Genomic DNA, 6479 nt, shown 5'->3' on the forward strand with positions numbered 1-6479 from the left:
ATACAGGCAGTAGTCCCACCTCTGTACAAACCATACAGGCAGTAGTCCCACCTCTGTACAAACCATATAGGCAGTAGTCCCACCTCTCTGTTCAAACCATACAGGCAGTAGTCCCACCTCTCTGTACAAACCATACAGGCAGTAGTCCCACCTCTCTGTTCAAACCATACAGGCAGTAGTCCCACCTCTCTGTACAAACCATACAGGCAGTAGTCCCACCTCTGTATAAACCATACAGGCAGTAGTCCCACCTCTGTATAAACCATACAGGCAGTAGTCCCACCTCTGTATAAACCATACAGGCAGTAGTCCCACCTCTCTGTTCAAACCATACAGGCAGTAGTCCCACCTCTCTGTACAAACCATACAGGCAGTAGTCCCACCTCTGTATAAATCATACAGGCAGTAGTCCCACCTCTGTACAAACCTCTGTTCAAACCATACAGGCAGTAGTCCCTCCTCTGTTCAAACCATACAGGCAGTAGTCCCACCTCTGTACAAACCTCTGTACAAACCATACAGGCAGTAGTCCCACCTCTCTGTACAAACCATACAGGCAGTAGTCCCACCTCTGTATAAACCATACAGGCAGTAGTCCCACCTCTGTACAAACCTCTGTACAAACCATACAGGCAGTAGTCCCACCTCTCTGTATAAACCATACAGGCAGTAGTCCCACCTCTGTATAAACCATACAGGCAGTAGTCCCACCTCTGTATAAACCATACAGGCAGTAGTCCCACCTCTGTATAAACCATACAGGCAGTAGTCCCACCTCTCTGTTCAAACCATACAGGCAGTAGTCCCACCTCTGTATAAACCATTTAGGCAGTAGTCCCACCTCTGTACAAACCATACAGGAAGTAGTCCCACCTCTGTATAAACCATATAGGCAGTAGTCCCACCTCTGTATAAACCATATAGGCAGTAGTCCCACCTCTGTACAAACCATACAGGAAGTAGTCCCACCTCTGTACAAACCATACAGGCAGTAGTCCCACCTCTGTACAAACCATACAGGCAGTAGTCCCACCTCTCTGTTCAAACCATACAGGCAGTAGTCCCACCTCTGTACAAACCATACAGGCAGTAGTCCCACCTCTGTATAAACCATACAGGCAGTAGTCCCACCTCTGTACAAACCATACAGGCAGTAGTCCCACCTCTGTACAAACCATACAGGCAGTAGTCCCACCTCTCTGTACAAACCATACAGGCAGTAGTCCCACCTCTCTGTACAAACCATACAGGCAGTAGTCCCACCTCTCTGTACAAACCATACAGGCAGTAGTCCCACCTCTCTGTACAAACCATACAGGCAGTAGTCCCACCTCTGTACAAACCATACAGGCAGTAGTCCCACCTCTGTACAAACCATATAGGCAGTAGTCCCACCTCTCTGTTCAAACCATACAGGCAGTAGTCCCACCTCTCTGTACAAACCATACAGGCAGTAGTCCCACCTCTCTGTTCAAACCATACAGGCAGTAGTCCCACCTCTCTGTACAAACCATACAGGCAGTAGTCCCACCTCAGTATAAACCATACAGGCAGTAGTCCCACCTCTGTATAAACCATACAGGCAGTAGTCCCACCTCTGTATAAACCATACAGGCAGTAGTCCCACCTCTCTGTTCAAACCATACAGGCAGTAGTCCCACCTCTCTGTACAAACCATACAGGCAGTAGTCCCACCTCTGTATAAATCATACAGGCAGTAGTCCCACCTCTGTACAAACCTCTGTTCAAACCATACAGGCAGTAGTCCCTCCTCTGTTCAAACCATACAGGCAGTAGTCCCACCTCTGTATAAACCATATAGGCAGTAGTCCCACCTCTCTGTACAAACCATACAGGCAGTAGTCCCACCTCTCTGTACAAACCATACAGGCAGTAGTCCCACCTCTGTACAAACCATACAGGCAGTAGTCCCACCTCTGTATAAACCATACAGGCAGTAGTCCCACCTCTGTATAAACCATATAGGCAGTAGTCCCACCTCTCTGTTCAAACCATACAGGCAGTAGTCCCACCTCTGTATAAACCATATAGGCAGTAGTCCCACCTCTGTACAAACCATACAGGCAGTAGTCCCACCTCTGTATAAACCATACAGGCAGTAGTCCCACCTCTGTATAAACCATATAGGCAGTAGTCCCACCTCTCTGTTCAAACCATACAGGCAGTAGTCCCACCTCTGTATAAACCATATAGGCAGTAGTCCCACCTCTGTACAAACCATACAGGAAGTAGTCCCACCTCTGTATAAACCATATAGGCAGTAGTCCCACCTCTGTATAAACCATATAGGCAGTAGTCCCACCTCTGTACAAACCATACAGGAAGTAGTCCCACCTCTGTACAAACCATACAGGCAGTAGTCCCACCTCTGTACAAACCATACAGGCAGTAGTCCCACCTCTCTGTTCAAACCATACAGGCAGTAGTCCCACCTCTGTACAAACCATACAGGCAGTAGTCCCACCTCTGTATAAACCATACAGGCAGTAGTCCCACCTCTGTACAAACCATACAGGCAGTAGTCCCACCTCTGTACAAACCATACAGGCAGTAGTCCCACCTCTCTGTACAAACCATACAGGCAGTAGTCCCACCTCTCTGTACAAACCATACAGGCAGTAGTCCCACCTCTCTGTACAAACCATACAGGCAGTAGTCCCACCTCTCTGTACAAACCATACAGGCAGTAGTCCCACCTCTGTACAAACCATACAGGCAGTAGTCCCACCTCTGTACAAACCATATAGGCAGTAGTCCCACCTCTCTGTTCAAACCATACAGGCAGTAGTCCCACCTCTCTGTACAAACCATACAGGCAGTATTCCCACCTCTCTGTTCAAACCATACAGGCAGTAGTCCCACCTCTCTGTACAAACCATACAGGCAGTAGTCCCACCTCTGTATAAACCATACAGGCAGTAGTCCCACCTCTGTATAAACCATACAGGCAGTAGTCCCACCTCTGTATAAACCATACAGGCAGTAGTCCCACCTCTCTGTTCAAACCATACAGGCAGTAGTCCCACCTCTCTGTACAAACCATACAGGCAGTAGTCCCACCTCTGTATAAATCATACAGGCAGTAGTCCCACCTCTGTACAAACCTCTGTTCAAACCATACAGGCAGTAGTCCCTCCTCTGTTCAAACCATACAGGCAGTAGTCCCACCTCTGTACAAACCTCTGTACAAACCATACAGGCAGTAGTCCCACCTCTCTGTACAAACCATACAGGCAGTAGTCCCACCTCTGTATAAACCATACAGGCAGTAGTCCCACCTCTGTACAAACCTCTGTACAAACCATACAGGCAGTAGTCCCACCTCTCTGTATAAACCATACAGGCAGTAGTCCCACCTCTGTATAAACCATACAGGCAGTAGTCCCACCTCTGTATAAACCATACAGGCAGTAGTCCCACCTCTGTATAAACCATACAGGCAGTAGTCCCACCTCTGTACAAACCATACAGGCAGTAGTCCCACCTCTGTATAAACCATACAGGCAGTAGTCCCACCTCTCTGTACAAACCATACAGGCAGTAGTCCCACCTCTGTATAAACCATACAGGCAGTAGTCCCACCTCTGTATAAACCATACAGGCAGTAGTCCCACCTCTGTACAAACCATACAGGAAGTAGTCCCACCTCTGTATAAACCATACAGGCAGTAGTCCCACCTCTGTACAAACCATACAGGCAGTAGTCCCACCTCTCTGTTCAAACCATACAGGCAGTAGTCCCACCTCTGTACAAACCATACAGGCAGTAGTCCCACCTCTGTATAAACCATACAGGCAGTAGTCCCACCTCTGTACAAACCATACAGGCAGTAGTCCCACCTCTGTACAAACCATACAGGCAGTAGTCCCACCTCTCTGTACAAACCATACAGGCAGTAGTCCCACCTCTCTGTACAAACCATACAGGCAGTAGTCCCACCTCTCTGTACAAACCATACAGGCAGTAGTCCCACCTCTCTGTACAAACCATACAGGCAGTAGTCCCACCTCTGTACAAACCATACAGGCAGTAGTCCCACCTCTGTACAAACCATATAGGCAGTAGTCCCACCTCTCTGTTCAAACCATACAGGCAGTAGTCCCACCTCTCTGTTCAAACCATACAGGCAGTAGTCCCACCTCTCTGTACAAACCATACAGGCAGTAGTCCCACCTCTGTATAAACCATACAGGCAGTAGTCCCACCTCTGTATAAACCATACAGGCAGTAGTCCCACCTCTGTATAAACCATACAGGCAGTAGTCCCACCTCTCTGTTCAAACCATACAGGCAGTAGTCCCACCTCTCTGTACAAACCATACAGGCAGTAGTCCCACCTCTGTATAAACCATACAGGCAGTAGTCCCACCTCTGTACAAACCTCTGTTCAAAAAACCATACAGGCAGTATTCCCACCTCTGTTCAAACCATACAGGCAGTAGTCCCACCTCTGTACAAACCTCTGTACAAACCATACAGGCAGTAGTCCCACCTCTCTGTACAAACCATACAGGCAGTAGTCCCACCTCTGTATAAACCATACAGGCAGTAGTCCCACCTCTGTACAAACCTCTGTACAAACCATACAGGCAGTAGTCCCACCTCTCTGTATAAACCATACAGGCAGTAGTCCCACCTCTGTATAAACCATACAGGCAGTAGTCCCACCTCTGTATAAACCATACAGGCAGTAGTCCCACCTCTGTATAAACCATACAGGCAGTAGTCCCACCTCTGTACAAACCATACAGGCAGTAGTCCCACCTCTGTATAAACCATACAGGCAGTAGTCCCACCTCTCTGTACAAACCATACAGGCAGTAGTCCCACCTCTGTATAAACCATACAGGCAGTAGTCCCACCTCTGTATAAACCATACAGGCAGTAGTCCCACCTCTGTACAAACCATACAGGAAGTAGTCCCACCTCTGTATAAACCATACAGGCAGTAGTCCCACCTCTGTATAAACCATACAGGCAGTAGTCCCACCTCTGTACAAACCATACAGGAAGTAGTCCCACCTCTGTATAAACCATACAGGCAGTAGTCCCACCTCTGTATAAACCATACAGGCAGTAGTCCCACCTCTGTATAAACCATACAGGCAGTAGTCCCACCTCTGTACAAACCATACAGGCAGTAGTCCCACCTCTGTACAAACCATACAGGCAGTAGTCCCACCTCTCTGTACAAACCATACAGGCAGTAGTCCCACCTCTCTGTACAAACCATACAGGCAGTAGTCCCACCTCTGTACAAACCATACAGGCAGTAGTCCCACCTCTCTGTTCAAACCATACAGGCAGTAGTCCCACCTCTCTGTTCAAACCATACAGGCAGTAGTCCCACCTCTCTGTTCAAACCATACAGGCAGTAGTCCCACCTCTGTACAAACCATACAGGCAGTAGTCCCACCTCTGTACAAACCATACAGGCAGTAGTCCCACCTCTCTGTTCAAACCATATAGGCAGTAGTCCCACCTCTGTACAAACCATACAGGCAGTAGTCCCACCTCTGTATAAACCATACAGGCAGTAGTCCCACCTCTCTGTTCAAACCATACAGGCAGTAGTCCCACCTCTGTATAAACCATACAGGCAGTAGTCCCACCTCTCTGTTCAAACCATACAGGCAGTAGTCCCACCTCTGTATAAACCATACAGGAAGTAGTCCCACCTCTCTGTACAAACCATACAGGCAGTAGTCCCACCTCTCTGTACAAACCATACAGGCAGTAGTCCCACCTCTGTACAAACCATACAGGCAGTAGTCCCACCTCTGTACAAACCATACAGGCAGTAGTCCCACCTCTCTGTTCAAACCATGTAGGCAGTAGTCCCACCTCTGTACAAACCATACAGGCAGTAGTCCCACCTCTGTATAAACCATACAGGCAGTAGTCCCACCTCTCTGTACAAACCATACAGGCAGTAGTCCCACCTCTCTGTACAAACCATACAGGCAGTAGTCCCACCTCTGTACAAACCATACAGGCAGTAGTCCCACCTCTCTGTACAAACCATACAGGCAGTAGTCCCACCTCTCTGTACAAACCATACAGGCAGTAGTCCCACCTCTGTACAAACCATACAGGCAGTAGTCCCACCTCTGTACAAACCATACAGGCAGTAGTCCCACCTCTCTGTACAAACCATACAGGCAGTAGTCCCACCTCTCTGTATAAACCATACAGGCAGTAGTCCCACCTCTCTGTACAAACCATACAGGCAGTAGTCCCACCTCTCTGTACAAACCATACAGGCAGTAGTCCCACCTCTGTACAGACCATACAGGCAGTAGTCCCACCTCTGTACAAACCATATAGGCAGTAGTCCCACCTCTCTTTTCAAACCATACAGGCAGTAGTCCCACCTCTGTACAAACCATACAGGCAGTAGTCCCACCTCTGTACAAACCATACAGGCAGTAGTCCCACCTCTGTACAAACCATACAG

The sequence above is a fragment of the Oncorhynchus mykiss genome, chromosome 4, assembly GCF_057628025.1.
Source record: "Oncorhynchus mykiss isolate SJ-2025 chromosome 4, ASM5762802v1, whole genome shotgun sequence".
NCBI lineage: Eukaryota > Metazoa > Chordata > Actinopteri > Salmoniformes > Salmonidae > Oncorhynchus > Oncorhynchus mykiss.